Source organism: Atta colombica, unplaced genomic scaffold (assembly GCF_001594045.1).
Source record: "Atta colombica isolate Treedump-2 unplaced genomic scaffold, Acol1.0 scaffold88, whole genome shotgun sequence".
Classification (NCBI taxonomy): Eukaryota; Metazoa; Arthropoda; class Insecta; order Hymenoptera; family Formicidae; genus Atta; species Atta colombica.
The window spans coordinates 741,525-752,362 of record NW_017259581.1 but is presented as its reverse complement, the minus strand read 5'-3'; the positions used below and the strand labels follow the sequence as shown (position 1 = coordinate 752,362).

The 10,838-nt window shown below is 33.4% G+C and overlaps 1 protein-coding gene across 4 annotated transcripts in view; it reads left to right on the top strand.

The window, feature by feature from the left end:
* LOC108693084 (uncharacterized RNA-binding protein C3H8.09c-like) overlaps positions 1 to 10,838 on the top strand; it is a 213,225-nt gene that overhangs the window by 176,748 nt on the left and 25,639 nt on the right. The gene's annotated exons all lie outside the window — the stretch shown is intronic.

Sequence of the window (10,838 nt, the reverse complement as noted above, 5' to 3'; positions counted from 1 at the left end):
TATATATATATATATACACACACACACACACACACACACACACACACATATGTGTGTGTGTGTGTGTGTGTGTGTGCATATTTCATACAATATTTAAAATCAACTAAGTTTATTTTAATATAATTAACTGCATTGCAATTAATTAAATATTAATTTTGTAATATAACTCGTAAAGGTTTAAACTTTTTAGCTTAAACAAAAAGATTATTATATTAAACAATTTATAATTACAAATGAAAGAGATTGTAAATGACACTTTACCAAAGCAAAATTCGAACGTATACTTTAAAATTGATTTAAAGTATAAATAAATTTCGATCTATTTATATTATCTACATATAATTTCACGCATAAACCAATAAACTTGTTTTCCTCTTTTATTAACTTCCTTGACTGCTAAAATTATTGCTTTGAACAGAGAACACTCCTAATTTGTTATAATTATGCAAAACTAAGGATAGTAGATCGCGCGATCGAGAATTCGATAATATTATGTTAGAACAAGCAATACATCGTTCGTGTATGCGCGCATCTGAATGTGGTGCACGATAGCCCTTGGTGCACCGCAAACCGCGACGTAACTTGGTAAACCCCCATCCTCTCTCTCGCCCACGTGTTAAACATTGATTACTGACATGCGTATAGTTAATATACCAATGTAATGCACATGAATGTTCAAAGCCGCTATAGTTCCGTGTGTTCGGAGTTGGAACAAACATTCATATGGCGGTGCTTCGTTTTAATCTCGTCATTATTTCTGAAACTAATGAAAAAAAAATTACATTTCTTATTATTGTACTCTTGGCAGGAAATGAAGTCAGAAGGGGAATCATCTCACAGTCAGCATAATTTCGTTCTGGGTGCAGCCGTTTCCTAGATACAAAAGTCACTTCCTTTTTCTAATAAAAATATACTATTTTATTTTACGTAAATCGATTTTCCTTACCATCCCGTTAGTACGGAGAATATGAAAAATATGCAGACATATTGATAGTAACACAGTGGGCGGCACATGTCTCGTTACGAGAAAACGATAGTTGGAGAATTGAAAACGAGATCTCCCAGGGAACGCTATTGTCTTGCACTAAGGTCTCTTATAATCCTTGTTAATAAATCCTCTTGTTATACCTTACCATTCTTTCTTCTATTCGTCATAATGAATCTACAGACTATATAATACACCCGCGTACGCTCGTGTAAAAAGAGAACGTACCGAATATGGCAGAGTATAGTGATGTTTAATAATTCGTGGTTTATTTTTCGCTATTTTACTATATGCGGATAGAACAAGTTTTACTATGGTACTGTATAGTCTACCAGTATCACCCATACGTTCCTGCAAATCCCCGAAGGGCCATCGGACCGCGAAGGTAACGACCGAGCGCAAGAGTCGTCCCCTGGAAGAGGGAACGGGGATAGCGCGATCACCGAAAGGGTGTATCTCTCTCTCTCTCTCTCTCTCTCTCTCTCTCTCTCTCTCTCTCTCTCTCCCCCCCTCTCCCTCTCTCTCTCTCTCTCTCTCTGCAGCGCACGAATGAGCCGAAGGGTGGTGGACGACAAAGGGCGGACTCATCCGCACTGAAAGAGACAACAGGAATCGAGACGCGGGCGCGATTCGCGCGAATATCGCCGTAGTCTGTTTTCGAGCTGAGTTCAGCGCGAACGTGATTTTCGAGCACTCAAGCGAAGTGGAGAATGGTGTCCGCAGCACGTGCCTGCGGGCTAATCCGCCATCGTCGTTCCCGGCTGACTCCATTTCGCTGTACGTTCTGCCGGTTCCGGCGGTTTAGCCCGGGAACTGGCACGTTCTTTTTATTCCGCCAAGTGTTTTACTTCTCCTCGGACTAATTCCGGATTGTACCGCCATCTCTCTGACTGCAATTTCCGCAATATCACCGAAATTTTTCAACCAATATTAACGTTCTTCACACTGCCGTGGCCGTTTTGTAGTGGATATTTTCAACTGGATCTAATAATACGAATATATCACGACCTATCTTTTAAAAATCGTCGATAAAAACTGTACTCTAAAAAATACTGATGTGAATTCAATTTGCGGTATCTATATAATTCTCACCGTGTTGGTGTTAATATTAACACCATATCCACGATATGGATTTATATATTCATATCTCTAGTGTTTATGTCAACAAAACCTACGGTGTTAAATCCATATTATGTTGGTGTTATGTTTCATCACATAGTGAAAATTATATAAGCACATGTTAAATTTATATTTAATTTCGTTCCAATGTACAAACTTTTTTGAATTATCATTCTTCCAGAAAGAATATCAGATCCTCGCCTCTTGTGAAATTGAAAAAAAGAACGGAGAGAAGAATTTTATTGTCGACAGAAAATTATCTCGAAAAGATATTTATAAATTGTTAAAAGGTATACTCCTGAGAGAGAGAGAGAGAGAGAGAGAGAGAGAGAGAGAGAGAGAGAGAGAGAGAGAGAGAGAGAGAAAATTGACTTATTTTACAAAAACTGCTTTAATTAGCGGTAGGAACTATTCGCGCGCGAGATTTCCTTACTTAAAATAAAAGCTCACCGTCTACGAAGTAGTCGGTACTATCGGTAGTGTCAGTACGCTCGCTAAACGACCGAATGCGCGCGAAACGCTCGCGGCGGAAGCGGCGCTCGTCGTGCGAGCGACGCGCTTAATCAAGCGCGAATACTAAACGTTGGGAAAGTTCTCTATGGCTAAGCCGGGGTCCGATCTGGTTGATTTGAAGCGGTTCGGCATGGCGCGACCCATTCAGAGCACTCGTTCATTGTGCGCGCTCGGTAACCTTCGTCTGGCAGCGTGATACACAAGAGAGCTTCGCACAAACAGGGCTTGTCTGTTCCCGCCGCCGGTGAAACACCGAAGAGCATATTTGTGGAGCAGTCGAGCGGATTCTATCAACATTTCAGCATCGTTAGCGTTCAATTACACGATTATCGAGTGCCTCGGACCACCCACGTGATCGTCGGACTATGCGCGTGTCCCTGGCCTTCTCATGTAGGGCACGCGAAGGGATTATCCTGATATTGAGTCGCCTTCCTGATGTTGACTACTATCGATCATTGAGAAGCCATTCTCTTCATTCGATTGGTTCGCTTGAACGAAGAGTTCCCTTGTGTGATATCGAATGGAAAAATAATTAAGAAGAGAATGGTAAAGCAAGCACACTGATCTTTAAATAACTGGACCTTGTACGGCTTAGTATACCCAATGTAATTTACTCCCTGTGTTATAGGAATTACACAGTAAACAGATAACATTAATAACTCGTTTCAACTAATGTAAATTAATCTTGATTCAACTTAATTCTTAAAACTAGAAAAAGATAAAGAATTAATTAAACGGAGATTAAAACTAAACTATATTGATAAAAAGGGCAAACTGTCTCGATTGCATCAACAGTTTATTGTTCAGTTTTTGTTCTTATTATTATTGTCACTAAAACAAAATACAAAAAATCGTGATCGTGGTGTAATATTTTATACACAAGTCACTGCGTTCTATTGTATAATTCTCAAGAGATAGTTATTAATTTCCGTAATTTATTTTGTAGCTCTCCATTTACAACACTGAATTAAGTTAATATTTTAATTATATCATATCACGTTTTATTTATAACCAAAGAGAAAATAAACTCTTCATAAGGTAAAAATATGCCAACTTAGGCATACTGAATATACACATTGATTATAATATTTTTTTGATACTTTTGTTATTCAGATTATGAATTCTAATTCATCTACTACAAACATCGTGGAAATAAATAGATAAGTAAATTATTCGAAAAATAGTTTTTTATATATTCTTACATGTCAACAAAACATGTCAATATTGTCATTTTATTTTTTATTTTTTTGATATTTATTTATGAAAAAGAGGAAAAAATGTGATTCAATATGATCTTCCGCATGAAACTCTCAGAGAACGTTATATTTTGACTACTTAGCAAATTTGTGACGTTTCATATGTATAGAAATTTACAAAAAGTGAACATTCAAAAGTAATATTTTATTTGTGTTATTCCATGGGACGTGTCAGAAACGTTTCATTTTCACCTTAAATATGCTATTTGGAAGAATCATAAAAGAAATGTTTCGAGAGATGAAAATAATGTGTTTTGTGTAAAATATTTTCTTTGCAATTTAGAAAAATTGCCTGAATGTTATATATACAATGGTTTTGAAATATTCATTTTGCCACCCATGAATAGTACGCAGTTCCGTCACTAGATGGAAGTAGCAGTTTCTCGTAATTAAAATTCATCCAATAAGAATAGAAGAATAAAAGACACAACATTATAAAATTTTAATTTCTGTTCTAACAAAATGATTTTTTGAAAACAATTAAGTTTCCTTATGAATAAAGAGGACTCGCCTAGAAAGTTAGAAGAATTATTTTACAATTACAACATTATCTTGAAGAAAAACTTTCTTTTATATATTTTTAAAAATTTTTAAATTTTAAAATTACTTCAAACAAAAATTTAAAATAATGTCCAAATTTACGTTACAATTTGAATTGTAAATTAAACGTAAATCAGATGAATGATTTCTTGTTTCTGAAATTTCTTGTTACAGAAATATTTCTGGAATTAAAGCTATAACGTTCCTAACATCGCAGGCAAATTTCACAAATGTCGCAGAAACGTTGCAAATGTGACGTGACATATATAAAATAATCGACTTAGGACATTTCTGGTTCCTGGGATGTTATCAAAACGTTTATGCGATAAAACGCAAAACGTCACATGGTTTTTGTAACACACGTTACAAAAACATTATTGCAACATAACTTTGTTTATTGAGCTTATTTTTTCTTAAAATCTCTATTGCTCTCATATATATAAGTATTTGATTAATAAATGTTATCGTTAATTATTGTTTTAATGTTTAGAAATGTCTCTTCTTTTGAATCTGACCATCAGTTTTTAATTTTGAATTCATTGTCAGCAAAAAGATTAGAAAAATATTACAAAACTTAAATAGACCATATAAAGTTCGGTTACCTTCATATATTCAAACAAAGGATATGATAAGAGAAAACAGAAAACAGATATCGTTTTGTGTCATTGGACACCTAGTTATTGCAAGAGTAATATCAAAATGTAGTAGCGGTCAACGGACTGCTGGAGCTTTTATTGAAATTCTTGAAAGGGACCCTGAAAAGAATTCCTTTCTCTCCCGGACTCGGATTATCCGGAACGTCGCACCCACGGAATGAGCTCAGTGTGTTCGGCGCTACGTAATTTGGCGTACTGCAAAAACAAGCAAAATTTCGCAAAAGTGAATAAGTATATTCGAAAATTTCAAGAGAGAATTGTAATTATATAAATAGATTATAAACTCTAACAACTTTGTAATATATACGATCATCTTGTAATGCGCCATTCTTTCCATTATCGATCTAATATTTTGAATTTAAAGTAATTTATATATTAATAACGTTCATTTGTTATATTAAATATATCAAAAAATATATAATTTAATATTCATTTAATAAAATAATTATTAAATTATTAGATCAATATTTTATTATTAGATCAAGTATTTTATATTCTCTAAATAGAAAAGAGGATAGTTTAATTATAAATGAATATTGAACAAGAAACTAAAATAGAGAAAAATTCAATTAGGAAGCAGTTTTTTTAATTCCGTTCAGATTCTTATTTCCGGTTCCATGTCGCTTTGATCTCTTGTATCTGTCATCCTTTGTCAAGATTTTTCTCGGGTGTTCTTTTGTCCGATAACGGTTACGATAACGAGACAATGCTTTTCTTAAAATATGAGAATCAAGGAAAAACGTGAAATCATAAATTGATTTCACAAATAATGAAAACAGCCAAGTGTATATTGGATTAAAAATGTATATTGGATTAAATTGCTAAAATTAAATTTTGAATTATATTGTGATAAATTTTGAATTATATTATGATATATTTTGTATTATATTATGAAATGCGTTTGCACAATTATCATCTCATTCTGCACATCTTCATATACTGCATTACACTACATTAATACTACATTTGCATTATATTATTGCAATTTACTTTAATAATCATGAAACCGTAAGATTTTCATGCATCAGTTATGCTGTTATTACGACTTCATATAGTCCTTTGTTTAATTCTAAAGCATCAATTCATCAAATATTCCATTTTACACAACGATTATTATCATTATTCGTCATCATCATTCCTGCTGTCATTATCATCCTTACAATATCATTCCATGAATGGATCGAAGATCACGATGTCACGGCCAGACGATGCGCGTCATGCGAAATTGAATATCGATTAATCGCCCTCAAGATTCGCTAATGTTGCGCCGGAAGTTAATTAAGCTGCGGTAATTGCGATCTCTCTTGAACGATACTCAGTTGGCTTTCCATATCGCCTTAACGCTATCAAATTGCATCATTAATTCCTCACATTATTTACAAATTAGGATTAATATTCATTGTTGTACGATCTTATTTAGAAAAATATACATTTTGTCATTTTTTTTTCTAAGGACTCCTAAAAGACTCCTATTATTAGAATTTAAGTTAACTATAGATTTCATTATTACAGCCCTTTGTCCATATATCAAGATTCTCAAAATCTTAATCCTTGAACACCTTTTTCTTTTTCCAAAATTTTATATACATATCCAATTATATAAATTGCACGTCGAAATATTTTCAGTCTTGAAATTTTAAACTGAATTAGAGTAGTAATATATCGTAAATTAAATTGACAGACAATTAATAATATGTTAACAAGCATCTTAAAAAGATACTAATAATTTAATGTTATAATAAGCAACTTAAAAACTGTTATATTTGTTAATATAATTATTAGTTTTGTTTAGGATTGCATTTCAAGACTGAAAATACTCGTATTTCGCATAGTTTACACTGTTTGCAGAATTAGATATGATAGACATAAAATTCACATATATTCAAGCATTAATTAAAATCTAACTCATACCGCAAAAGCTTTTACTTATTTATTTTATTAATAAAGATACATACATTTGCTCGGTAATGTTTTGATTGAAAAAAATTATTTACATAATATGTTCATTATTATGAAAATTATAATCGAATTGTTGGATATGCCCAAGTATTGTTCATAGAGTGACATTAAAGGATTAAATACAAAATGACTATCATTGGAAAACATGTAAATTATAAAAGTTAATATGCAAGGAATTAATACAACTATTTCACGTGTAATAATTTTATAATTTTATCAAGATTTTGTTCTATTCGAAATAAAAGAAAATTGATGCCAACGCGCGATCTTGATCTCGTCTGTCGCTATTGAGTTTCCCAACCTTTTTTCTCTCTGACTTTCTCTTCGACTTGCGCTATTGTTCTTCGCGGTCTGCACGGCGTCGCGGCACCTTTCATCGACGCCCTTTTGTTCGTTCGCCAATAACGCTACGATAACGAGTCAATCGTATCATGGAGAATCGAAAGGTGTCAGCTCGGGAATTGCATTGTTGGGAATCGAGGAATCGATCGATAGTCAGGTAAACCGCTTTCCACCATTTTCTCCTCTTATAATGCACGAATTGTAAACAATTTGCGTAATTTCATGTGATTAATTGCAGATGCTTCAGAACTCAACGTTCATGAATACTAAACAGAAAATTTATATACAATGAAGTACGATTAACAAGTTCGGTGCGAGATAATGTCTATTATAATTCACTATGTATTTAGAATATTTAAAAAAATTTATCTTAAAAGTTGAATAAACATCTCCTGTTATTTACGTTATTTCGTATATCGTTACTTTTAGGTTATCCCTTTCTATGGAATTAAAAAGAAGATTTAATTTCGGATATTAAATCCGGAGATTTCGAACTAATTTAGAATTAATACTGCAAACAGGAATTCTGTTTGAATACTCCAAACACAACATGCAACGTTCGCAAAGGAAAATATTTATTTAAATAAATACATATATATGAAAATGTATAGGTACAAACGCGAGCACGCATCCGTTTTCTGCGTTTATCATCTCGTGGAGGAATATTTAGTTCGCCGCAAATACGCTTTCTGTTGTCAACTGGCGAAATAGCACGAATAGTGTGAATAACGGTGATAATTTTGGCGAGAGAAATTAGTGAACGGGAAAGAGAGAGGAAATAGAGAATGGGAGGGGAGGAGATATAGTTCGCAAATGGCTATCATAAAGGCGTGCTAATGGTTTAACGTTTATTCGCAAAAATACTGCATGCTTTTATCGGCATGCATTTCCTTTTTCCTTTACTCGACCTTCCCTTTTCAATGTGATGCGCACAGATCACACTTTATAAATAATTTCTGTAATAAACGCAATTTGCGGACATGCACCACTGATAATTGTTATGAGGGCACATCGCATTAATAACTATAATAATGATAATAACAATAGCAGCTACTGAGCGCAGAACTCGTAATTGTAGAGCTGTTAATAAATTAATTTCTAAAAAATAGTAATATAACTAAATAACAGTAATAAACAATATAACTTTGAAATATGTTACTTAAATGAGATACTCGCACGTTAATATCAACAAATTGCTGAGAGAAAAGTAACGTTAAAAACTGGAATAAATCATTCGAGTAAAATAATGAAATATAAATGCTAAAGTCATTTCGTAAAAAAGCTATATTTATATTGTAATATACTCTTGAAATTAAATAAAAAACCGTAGATGAAAACATATTTACAGATTATCTGAAAAAAGCAAAACAGTGTTGTTTAAAAAACACCATTAAAATAAAATGACATAGCTATTTTGTTCTCCAATGTTATTTTCCATATTTATTAATTAATCATGTACTAATAGTTCAGACTCTCATTAGTTCTTCTATTACCATCGCGAAATTTAGTTATATTTTTAAATTAAGTTTTCTTGCAATCATATTTTCTTTTTTTTTCTTACAATCATATTTTGTTTTTATATTATTTCCGATTTATTCGTGACTTTTTATTATCTTGTACGTACGTTTGAACATATTCGAACAATTGTCGCGTGCATGTAATATTTGCTAAATTTGTCAAACAGTAAACGATTTGATAAAAATGGAACAGGAGCAAATGTTCGTACGTGATCGACGAAAAGTCGTCAATCGACAACGAACGAATAACTGAATAAATAAAAAAGAAAGAGCAGAATGTCAAACTATAGGCATTTTAAATAACAAAGGGTTGGTGCCCGACATCCTAATTGCGGCGCCATTTTTTTTTTTCGATACATGTGGCCGTTTAGGATGATGTCCTTTTTATTCTGCAGCACGCGTGTTTCGGACGTGCCTCTGCTTTTCGATTTTCATGCGTGATCGATTTTCGGTTATTCCGCCAACTATTTTTCCAATGTGACGCGCTGTGACGCGTTGTGAAAACGTTCGGCGACGAATGCCGTTCACGCATCGCTATTCACAATCACGGCCAGTGAAATGATAAAAGTTTATAATTATTCTTGAACGCAATTTTCAACCATTTTACTTTTAATTGCATTACATAGAGAAGTGGATCGATGAGCAAAAGCGCGAGGTGGGCTTTCTATAATTCATGTGCAAATAAATAAAAAAATATTATTTGTGTACGTGTGTCACAATTATTCAGCACGCCTATTATGTACATAGAGTATTGTAAAACATAAGAATCAGCGATAAAGAAAAATATTTGTTAACAGTTGATTTGTTCACACACACACACACACACACACACACACACACACACACACACACACAACACACACAACACACACACACACACAGACGAAACATCATAAATAAGAGAAGACTAAAGGCGTATTATTAAAACATTTCCGTATTTATTTAGACAATAAAGTTTACTTCCGTAGCTAAGCGTTTTTATTATTGACTAATTAACTTTCAGTATTAACACCGACAAATATAAAATGAAGGCAATATAACGTTTGTTATCTCTAAAGTGTGTCTTTATCTTTTATTTGTTTTCCCTGGAAGCTTTTTCGCCGCTTAACATTGCGTTATCAGATGAAAGGATTACTCTGCAATATATATTTGGGCGTATATTTAAAAGCAAGCATATAGATAAAATTGGTAACACTGCGGACAAAATAAGAAACCATAATAAAATGCGGCGAAAAAAGTAAATATGTTAATGCAACGCGTTTTAAATTATGTATATTTTACCCCCCCCCTCTCTTCCCTCCCTCTCTCTCTCTCTCTCTCTCTCTCTCTCTCTCTCTCTCTTCCTTTCTTCTTTTTTTCACCTAAATTAGCGTTTGATATTTGAATCTAGGTAAATTAGTCTCAAAGTTCATTAATTCCAATATTTTTGAATTCTGATATTTTTGAAACGAAACACGTTAAAAAAGTAGCGCATTTATGTATCAGCGCCATACTGACGATACGATTGAAGTAATTGGCAATCTCCCATTAGAACGCAACCATTTTATCAAATGTTTCGTAGCGAGAAGTTTCATCGTTTCGTCCTTTTTGCCACGAGAAATCGCACGTTTAAACTGCAGCTAATGGAGCATTTATTGACCGAAACGCTCCTCGTAGGACGAATTCGATTAAAGTTCGACGCGATTCGATTACCAGGAGATTCGTTTTGCCAGCTCTCTGCTGGCATCGTGTCTGAAAATCTTCGGAACCTCCGTCGGAAAACCTCGAAAAGTCATGTGGATATATTCATGCGATCGTAGAAATGTAATTTATGACGCCTGTGGCGTGTATAAAATCGATTATTGCAAAAACATTGAAGATTGTATATTAGTCTTTTTATAAAACAGTACATTTTCTGTATAAATAGGATCGGGAAAACAGGAGTGTTATGAGCAAAGGACTAATATGTGTT